The following is a 10,804-nucleotide window of genomic DNA, read 5'->3' on the forward strand; positions in this document are numbered from 1 at the left end:
TAGGCTATACTACAAGGCCATAGTGGTCAAGACAATATGGTACTGGCACAAAAATAGAGACATAGATATTTGGAATTGAATAGAAAACCTGCAAATGAAACCAACAACTTACAGCCACCTAATCTTCAGTAAACCAAACAAGAGCATTCACTGGGGGAAAAACTCCCTATTTAATAAATGGTGCTGGGAGAATTGGATATCTACGTGTAAAAGACTGAAACTAGACCCGCAACTTTCTCCACTCACAAAAGATGGATAAAAGGCTTAAATCTAAGGCATGAAATGATAAAAATCCTTAAAGAAAGAATTAGAAAAACACTGGAAGATATTGGCCTGTTTTTTTCTTATTGATTAGTTTGAGCTCTCTGTGGATTGTAGTTATCAGACCTTTGTCAGAAGCATAACCTGCGAAAATTGTCTCCTATTCTGAAGGTTGTCTGTTAATTTTACTTACTGTGTGTGCTCTTGGCTGTGTTGGTTTTTAGTTTGATCAGATCTCAGTAATATAATTTTGGTGTTGCTTCAATTGCTCACGGGATCTTCCTCATAAAAAATTCACCCAGCCCAATTTGTTCAAGCTCTTTCCCTGCACTATCTTCTAATATTTTTATAGTTTCATGTCTTAAGTTTAAATCTTTTATTCAGTGAGAATCAATCTTTCTTAATGGTGAGATATGGGGACCCAGTTTCATTCTTCTACAGGTTTCCAGTCAGTTCACCAAGCATCATTTGTTAAATAAGGAATCTGTCTCCCATTGAATTTTTTTGATAGTTTTGTCCAAGATTAAATGACTATAAGTGTCTGAGTTCATCTCTTGATTCTCTATTCTGTTCCATACATCTACCTCTCTATTTTTGTGCCAGTACCAGGTTGTTTTAATCACTATGGAAGGATAGTATAGCCTGAAGTCTGGTAATGTGATATTTCCTGATCTGTTGTTATTTCTAAGTAGTGTATTTGCTATTCAAGGTTTTTTCTGATTCCATATTACATGAATCGCTATTTTTTTCAAGCTCTTTAAAGTATGATGATGGTGCCTTAATAGGGATTACAAATTTTGCACAGCCAAGAACACAGTAATCAAAGCAAGCAGACAGTCTTCAGAATGGGAGAAGATATTTGCAGGTTATGTCTCTGACAAAGGTTTAATAACCAAAATCCACAGAGAATTCAAACATATCAGCAAGAAGAGAATGAGTGATCCCATCTCAGGGTGGGCAATGGAATTGCAGAGAAATTTCTCTAAAGAAGATAGGCACATAGCCTACAGATATATGAAAAAATGCTCACCATCCTTAATCATTAGATAAATGCAAATCAAAACTACTTTGAGATATCACCTAACTCCAGTAAGATTAGCCCATATCACAAAATCACAAAACCAGAGATGCTGGTGTGGATGGGGAGAAAAGAGAACACTTCTACACTGCTGGTGGGAATGCAAAATAATGCGTTCCTTTTGGAAAGACGTCTGGAGAACACTTAGAGAACTATAAATAGACTTGCCATTTGATCCTGCAATTCCTTTATTAGGTATATATTCAGAAGACCAAAAACCACATTACAACAAAAATATTTGTATCAGAATGTTTATTGCAGCCCAATTCATAATAGCCAGGTCATGGAAGAAGCCCAAGTGCCATGGATCAACAAATGGATCAACAAACAGTGGTATATGTATACCATGGAATACTATGCAGCCATAAAGAAAAATGAAGACTTTACATCCTTCATGTTTACATGGATGGAGCTGGAAAATGTTCTTCTTAGCAAAGTATCACAAGAATGGAAGAAAATGTATCCAATGTACACAGCCCTATTATGAAAGTAATTTATAGCTTTCATATAAGCTATAACCTAATTATAGCCTAAGACTATGGGGAGGGGCAAAGGGGAGGAGACAGGAGGGAGGCTGACTGAAGGTATCACCTCTGTGGATTATCTTTCAAGGGTACAAGTGAATCTTTCTTAAAGTAGAATATAAACGTCATAGCACAATAACTAAGAAAATGACATGAAGGCTATGTTAACCAGTTTCATGAAGATATTTCAAATTATATATGAAAACATCACACTGTACCCCATGATTGCACTAATGTACACAACTATCATTTAATAAAAAAAATAATAAAGAAAAAAATACCTATGCAAAAAAAATAGGGATTGTATTAAATCTGTGATTGCTTTGGGTAGTATAGACATTTTAACAATGTTGATTCTTCCCAAGCACAAGCATGGTATGTTCTTCATTTGTTAACATATTCAGCTATTTCTTTTCTCAGAGTTTCATAATTCTCTTTATAGAGATCTTTCATGTAACTTTGTTAGGTAAATTTCCAGATATTTCATCTTCTTTTGCACTACTGTAAAAGGAATAGAGTCCTTGACTATTTTTTTAGCTTGACTACTTTTGACATATACAAAAGCTACTGATTTGTAAGTATTGACCTTGTATCCTGAGACACTGCTGTATTCATTGATCACTTCTAAGAGTTTTGTAGCTGGGTTTCTAGGGTTTTCCAGGTATAAGATCATATCATCCACAAAGAGTGAGAGTTTGATCTCTGATCCCATTTGAATATACTTGATCCCTTTCTCTTGCCTGATTGCAATGGCTAGAATGTTATTCTTACTGGTTCTACTTCCCCTCTCTCTCTCTCTGTCTCTGTCTCTCCCTCTCTCTTTCTTTTGGGAGATACTCTCTCAACCTCGGTAAAGTGCCAGATAGCTCACAGCATGCTCAAACTCCTGGAGTCAAGGGATCCTCTTACCTCAGCCTCCTAAGTAGCTTGGAGAACAGGTGTTCACTAAAATGCCTGGGGTCTCACTCTGGCTCAGGCTAGTCATGAACTCCTCAGCTCAAGCTCTGCCTTGGCCTTCCAGAGTCATAGGATTAAAGGCCTGATTCACCTTTCTGGGGAACAAACTTAAAATGAATTTTCTTCAAAGAAAGGCAAGATATATTCAGAACTCACAATATTCTAATTAGTTGGTAGACCTCACTATTCTTTGTAGTCTAGAGATGACATTCACAAAGTATATCTGTAGAGGGAAAGCATTCCCTAATAAGAGTGGTATGGCACAACTCTCCTCAGCTCTGTGTTCCCTCACATCATAATGGTAGTGGGAAACTGGTCCAGATGTTCAAGCAATACATCATCTTGCCTCAGCCTCCCAATTAGCTGGGACTCCTAAGTAACTGGCACACACCACCATGCTTAGCTAACTTTTTCTAGTTTTCGTAGAGAGTGATGGTCTTCATTTTGCTCAGTCTGATCATGACTCCTGACCTCAAAAAATCTTCCTGATGGAGTCTCCCCACAGTTCTAGGAGAGCTACCCTGCTTGGCCAAGGTTGATTTATAATGTTCTATTTTCTTCCTAGAATATTCTTATGTTTTTGAATAAACCAGAAGTCTGGGAAGAGAAGCCAATCTGACTCATCACTTGTTTGGTGAATAAGATTTTATGGTAGGCTAGTAATGCCTATTTGATACAAATTGTCTTGAACTAATATCAGATTCCTCAACATAAGGCCTGGCATCACTGACCAGTGAGTGAAGTTATAATGTATGTTGTGCTGAAGCTGAAAAAGATTTCAGGTTCACCAAAATAACATATATGACCATGAGATTTCTTTTATCAATAAACCACATATCACATTTTCTGCCCCTGAATTGAGAGGAAAGTTAGCATATCGGCATTCAACTTCTTTCTTTCAATCATTGTTGAATAACAACCATAGCTTGGCTACAGATACAATAATTTGGCAAAAATCAAAGAAAGAATTCTGTAATAATTAATGGTCTGTAGACAATAGATATGAAAGTGTATTATGTATTTTGGTTGGGTGCAGGAGTTCATACCTATAATCCAGGTGTCTTTGGAAAACAAGGTAGCAGGATCATTTAAGGCCAAAGAGTTCAAAACTAGCCTGGACAACATATTAACATGTTATCTCTACCAATAATCTTTGCAAAAATGAGCTGAGTGTTATACCACACCTATTTGCTTGCCAATCAAAAGTAGGAGGATGGCCTGAGTCTAGGAATTCAAGGTTGCACTGAGCTATAATCAACACTGCACTCTAGCCTAGGGAACAGAGTGAGACCTTATCTCTAAAATCAAACAATAATAATTTAATTAAAAACACCACACAGCATTGCTTATTTACTTAATCATTCTTAAAAAAGGCTGTGTATTTCATTGTTTTGGTGATAGAGGTTCATTTCATGACCTGAGTACAGTACCCTGGCATCATAGTTCCCTAAAAACTCCAACTCCTGGGCTTGAGCAATCCTCATGCCTCAGCCACCCGAGTAGCTGGGCCTAAAAGTGCAAACAGCTAACACACCTACCCAGTTTTTCTATTTTTACTGGAAGTCTGCCAGATTGTTGAAATTATCAGCCTGAGCCTCCATGCCAGGAGAATAAAAGAAGTATTATACAATTTTAATATTGATAATTCACTTACATATCTAATTTACTTCTCCTAGAGAACTGGCAACAGTTTTCTCTTTGTGTGTGTTGTTTAGAGATTTTCCTTCTTTGTTTCCTTTATGTAAGAGGAATAAGAAGGTAAAAATGATAAGAGACGCAACAGAAATGTATAAAGAACAACCATCACACAACCCTCTGGGGCAAGGGCTCTACTACATTGTGTACTTCAGCTCTTTTAGTTGATTTATTTGTTAATTAATTCATTTATATGTGAAACAAAGTCTCAAAATGTCACCCTGGCAACAGAGTCTTGGCCTTCTTGCTCCTCACAGCAACTTCAAATTCTTGGGCTCAAGCATCCTCTTGCTTCAGCCCCTAAAGAAGCTGGGATTACAGGCACCTGCCACACAAATGCTTAGTTTTTCTATTGATACTAGTTATACTTATTCCCTCTTTTTTATTATTTTATTTTACTTTTTATTGAGAGATAGTCTCTTACTTTGTTAACCTTGGTAGCATGCCAGGGCCTCATAGCTCAGCACAACTTCAAACTCTTACAGTAAGGCAATCCACATGCTTCAACTTCCTAAGTAGCTGGGAATAGAGGTGACTGCCACAATGCCTGAGGTCTCATACTGCCTCAAACTGGTCATGAACTTCTGAGTTCAAGAGATCCAGTTGCCTCGGCCTTTCGAATGCAGGATTACAGCCCTGAGTCACCATGCCAGTCCATGAACTTATAGTTAATTATCCTTCCAACAAAATTAAGAAATACACAGAACTCACCATTTCCCAATTTGTTAGCACACTGTAGTATTCTTCATGGTCTTGTGAAGTATTTGTCATGGTCATGATGATGTTACCATAATATATCTGTAGCAGGGAACCATTCCTTAAAGAGTGGCATGACACACCTCTCCTTGGCACTGTGTTCACTGATGTCATAGTGGTAACTAGAAACCAGTCAGGATGATGAAGCAGTCCATTGTCTTGCCTCAGCAGCCTCCTAAGTAGCTGGCACACATGATTTTTCATGGCCAACTTTTTGTGGTTTTCCTAAAGACTGTGGGATTTTCTTTTGCTCAGGCTGGTCTTGAGCTCCTGGTCTCAAACAATCTTCCTGCTGGGGCCTCCAAAAAGTGTTAGGATTACAGTCTTGATTAACCCTGCTTGGCCAATGCTCATTTATATTATTCTATTTTTTTCCCCAGAATATTCTGATCTTCATTGTATAGACCAGAGGTCTATGATCACAGGTCAATCTGACCCATCACTTATTTCGTAAATAAAGTTTTATGGAAAGCTATTGATGCTTATTTTTTACAGATTGTCTAGAACTATGATCACATTACTCAATAAAAGGCCTAGTATCACTGGCCAGTGAGTGAAGTTCCAATATACATCATGCTGATGCTGAAAGATTTCAGGTTCACAAATAGAAGGTGTATGGTCATGAGATGTCTTTTTTTTTTTTCATGAGATTTCTTTTAACAATAGACCACATATCAGATGTACTGCCCATGCATTGATGGAAAAAAGTTAGCAAATTGGCATGCAATACCATTCTTTCAATCATGTTTGAATGACAACCATGGTTTGGCCACAGATACAAGAATTTGGTAAAAATCAATGAAAGAATTCTGTAATATTTAATTGACTGTAGGAAATGGATATTAAAGTGTATTACATATTTCAGCTGTGTACAGGATCTGATACCTGTAAATCCAGTGCTTTGGGAGGCCAAATTAGCTGCATGATTTGAGGCAAAAGTTTTTAAGACTAGCCTAGGCAACATATTAACACCTCTACTAGTAATGTTTAGAAAAATGAGCCAAGTGCTAAACCAACCTAGCTGCTTGCTGGGCTGAGGCAGGAGGACCGCCTTAGCCCAGGAGTTGAAGCTGGCAGTGAGCTTGAATAACACCACTGCACTTCAGCCTGGGGCACAGAGTGAAACTTTGTCTCAATCAATCAATAATTATTTAATTCTGGATACCACAGGGCATTGCTTATTTACTTATTCATTCTGTAAAAAATGCTATGCATTTCTTTGTTTTGGAGACAGAGTCTCACTTTGTGGACTTGAATATAGCACCCTGGCATCATATCCCCTGTAAGATCCAACTCCTGGGCTTGAGCAATCCTCTTGTCTCAGTCTTATGGGAGACTGGGCCTACAGGTGCCACCGGCCACAGCACCTGACTAGTTTTTCTATTTTTACTAGAGGCAGGGTCTGGCTCTTACTCAGGCTGAACATGAACTCCTGAGCTCAAGAATTCCCCATGCCCTGGCCTCCCAGATTATAGGATTACCACACTGAGCCACCCCAACTGGCCAATAAAATAACTGTTGCACATTTTCAAAATTGATAATTAACATAGGTATCTAATCCATTTCTCCTGTAGAACTATCTACTCTTTTCTCTTTGTGTGTGTTGTTTAGAGATTTTCCTTCCTTTTTTATTTTATTTTAGATGAACATGAGGTCATCTAAAAATGGCGAGAGTCATAATGGAAGTGTATAAAGACAACCAACCCCCCAACCCTCTATGACAAGGGCTCAACTATATTGTGAACTGTGGCACTTCTTTCAATTGATTTCTTTATTAATTCATTTATTTTTCAGACAGTGTCTCACACTTTCACCCTGGCTACATTTGCCTTGGCCTTTTCATAGCTTATAGTTACTTCAAAATCTTAGACTCTAGCAATCCTCTTGCCTCAACCTCTAACATAGCTGGGTTACAGGCACCTGACACACATGCCTAGTTTTGCTATGCGTACACATTCTAATATCTCTTTTTTTCCTTTGTGAAATATTCTATCACATTTCCACCTTCAGTAAAGTGAAATGGCCTCATAGCTGACAGCAACCTCAAATTCTTGGAGTAAAGATAGCCTTTTGCCTCAGCCCCCAAAGTAGCTGGGACTACCTGTGCCCACTACAATGCATGGGGTCTCATTCTGGCTCAGGCTGGTCATAAAATCCTAGGCTCAATGATCCAACTGCCTCATCCATAAACCTTTGTTTATCCTTCAAAAAAAGTAAGAAATACTCAGAACTCACCATTTTCTAATTCATTGGTACACTTTAATATTCTTCATGGTCTTGAGATCATGTTTACATAGTATATCTGTAGAGGGGAACCTCTCTTAACAAGAGTGGCATGGCACATCTGTCCTTAGTTCTGTGTTCCCTGATGTCACAATGGGAGCTGGAAATCAGCCGGGATTTTCAAGTGATCCACAATTTTGCCTCAGCCTCCTAAGTAACTGGGACTCCAGAGTATTGGAACATACCACCATGCATAGCTAAGTTTTTGTGGTTTTCCTAAAGACTTAGGGTTTTTATTTGCTCCTACTGATCTTGAACTCCTGACATCAAGTAATTTTCCTGCCTGGACCTCCCCAGAATACTAGGATTACAGTCCTGATCTACCCTGTTTGGCCAATACTCATTTATAATATTCTATTTTTTTCCCCTAGAATATTCTTATGTTCCTCGTATAGGCCACAAGTCCAGGATTACAGGCCAATCTGACCCATCAATTGTTTGGTAAATAAATTTTTATGGAAAACTAGTCATGGCTATTTTTTATAAATCCTGTAGAATGATTATCAGATTCTTCAACACAAATCCTGGTATCACTGAGCAGTGAGTAAAGTTCCAACATACATCATGCTGAAGCTAAAAGAAATTTCAGGTTCAAGAATAGAATTTTTATGGCCATAAGAGGTCTTTTTTTTTTTTTTTTTTTTGAGACAGAGTCTTCTATGTTACCCTGGGTAGAGTGCTGTGGCATCACAGCTCACAGCAACCTCAAACTCTTAGTCTTAAGTGATTCTCTTGCCTCAGCCTCCCAAGTAGTGGGAGATTATAGGTGCCCACCACAATGCCCAGCTATTTTTTTCCTGCATTTGTCATTACTGTTTAGCTGGCCTGGGCCGGGTTCAAACCCACCAGTGTGGGTGTATGTGGCTGGCATCCTACGCACTGAGCTACAGGAACCACCCAGCCATGAAATGTCTTTTAAAAATAGACCACATATTGAACTTACTGCCCATTAATTGATGGATAAAAGTTAGTAGATTGGCCTACAACTCCATTCTTTCAATTATGGTTATATGACAACCATAGCTTAGGCATAAACAAAAGCATTTGCAAAAATTGATGAAGAAATTCTGTAATAATTAATTGACTGTAAAAAAAAGACACTCAAGTACATTATATATTGTCGATGGGTCCAGGAGCTCATACCTGTAATACCAGGGCCTTGGGAGGCCAAGGTGGCAGGATTATTTGAGGCCAAGTAGTTCAAGACTAGCTTGGGAAACATATTTATACCTCATCTCTGGCAGTAATGTTGGGAAAAAATGAGCCAAGTGCTACAACACACCTAACTGCTTGCCAGGCTGGGGCAGGAGGATCGCCTGAGCCCAGGAGTTCAAGGTTGCAGCGAGCTATAATCACACCACTGCACTCCATCCTGGGAACAGAGTAAAACCTTTTCTCTAAAATCTATCCATCAATAAATATTTAATTCCTGAAACCACAAAGACTTTCCTCTTTACTTATTCATTATAAAAAATTCCTGTGAGTTTCTTTGGTTTTTAGACAGAGTCTCATTCTGTATCTCTGAGTACATTACCATGGCATGAAGCTCCCTGCAACCTCTACTTCCTGTGCTTAATCAATCCTTTTGCCTCATCCTCTTGCATAGCTTGGCCTACAGGTGCCATCAGCCACTATATCTGCACAGTATTTCTATTTTTACAGGATACAGGGTCTGGTTCTTGTTCAGGCTGGTCTTGAACTTCTGAATTAGGGAAGTTCCACCTTGGCATCCCAGATTGCTAGGATTGCCAGATTGCGCCATCCCACCTGGCCAATAAAATGAGTGTTGTACATTTTTTAAATTGTTAAGACACATAGATAGCTAATCCATTTCTCCTGAAGAACTGGCTACACTTTTTTCTTTGTCTGAATTGTTTAGAGATATTCTTTCTTTCTATTATTTCAGATTATTAGGAGGGTAAAAGTGATGAGTGTCACAATGAAAGTGGATAAAGAACAACCACTCCCAAACCCTCTGGGGCAAGAGCTCAATTACTTGGTGAACTTTGGCTTTACATTTAGTAGGTTTCTTTATTGGTTTATTCATTTATTTTTGAGTTAGGGTCTTAAGCCTTCACCCTGGCTACAGTGCCTTGGCTTTCTCAGAGCAAATTCAAAGTCTTGGGCTCAAGCAATCCTCTTGCCTCAGCCTCTGAAGTAGCTGGGATTACAGGCACATGCCGCACATTTGGCTCGTTTTGCTTTTCTTACTAGCACTACTTATTCTCTCTCTCTTGCTCTTTTTGTTTTCTTGGGTGAGATAGTCTCTCATTTTGCCACCCTTGGTAAAGTGTCAAGGCCTCATTGTTCACCACAATCTCAAACTCCTGGACTCAAGCCCTCCCCTTGCCTCAGCCTGCCAAGCAGCTAGAACAAGAGGTGTCTGCCACAATGTCCTGGTTCTTATTCTGCCTCAGGCTCGTCATGAAATCCTGAGCTCAAGTGATCCACTTGCCTTGGCCTTCCAGAATGCTAGGATTACAGGTCTCAGTCACTTTCCAAGGCTATGAACATATAATGAAATAACCTTCAAACAAAGTAAGAAATACCCAATATTCCCCATTTTGTCACTTGTTGGTACACCTTACTATTCTGGTCTTGAGATGTATATCTATCTGTACAGGGGAACCATCCTTATCACGAGTAGCATGGCACATCTGCCATAAGCTCTGTGTTCTCTAATGTCATAATGGTAACTGGCAACCAGTTAGAATGCTAAAGGTATCCATCCTCTTTCCTCAGCCTCCTACGGAGCTTGGATTCTCGAGTAGCTGGCACACACCACCATGGCTAACATTTTCCGATTTTTCATAGAGACTGAGGTTCTTTCTTTTGCTTAGGCTGAACTTGATCTCCTGACCTCAAGCAATCTTCCTTCTGGGGCCTCCCCCATGTACTACAATTACAGTCCTAAGCTAACTTGGTTGGCCAAGGCTCATTTATACTATTGAATTTTTTACTAGAATATTCTTATGTTCTTTGTATAGACCAGATGTCTAGGATCACAGGCCAATCAGAGCCATCATTTGTTTGGTAAATAAAGTTTTATGGAAAGTGAGTCATTCCTACTTTTCACAAATCCATGAGAACTGTTATTATATTCCTCAACACGAGGCCCGGTCTGGTACCACTGACCTGTGGGTATAATTACAACACAAGTCATGATGAAGGTAAAAGTGATTTAAGCTTCAGGAAAATAATGTGTCTAACCATGAAATGTCTTTTAACAATAGAAAACATGAGATTTACG

Source organism: Otolemur garnettii, unplaced genomic scaffold, assembly GCF_000181295.1.
Source record: "Otolemur garnettii isolate 467f Iridium unplaced genomic scaffold, OtoGar3 scaffold00248, whole genome shotgun sequence".
NCBI classification, from domain to species: domain Eukaryota; kingdom Metazoa; phylum Chordata; class Mammalia; order Primates; family Galagidae; genus Otolemur; species Otolemur garnettii.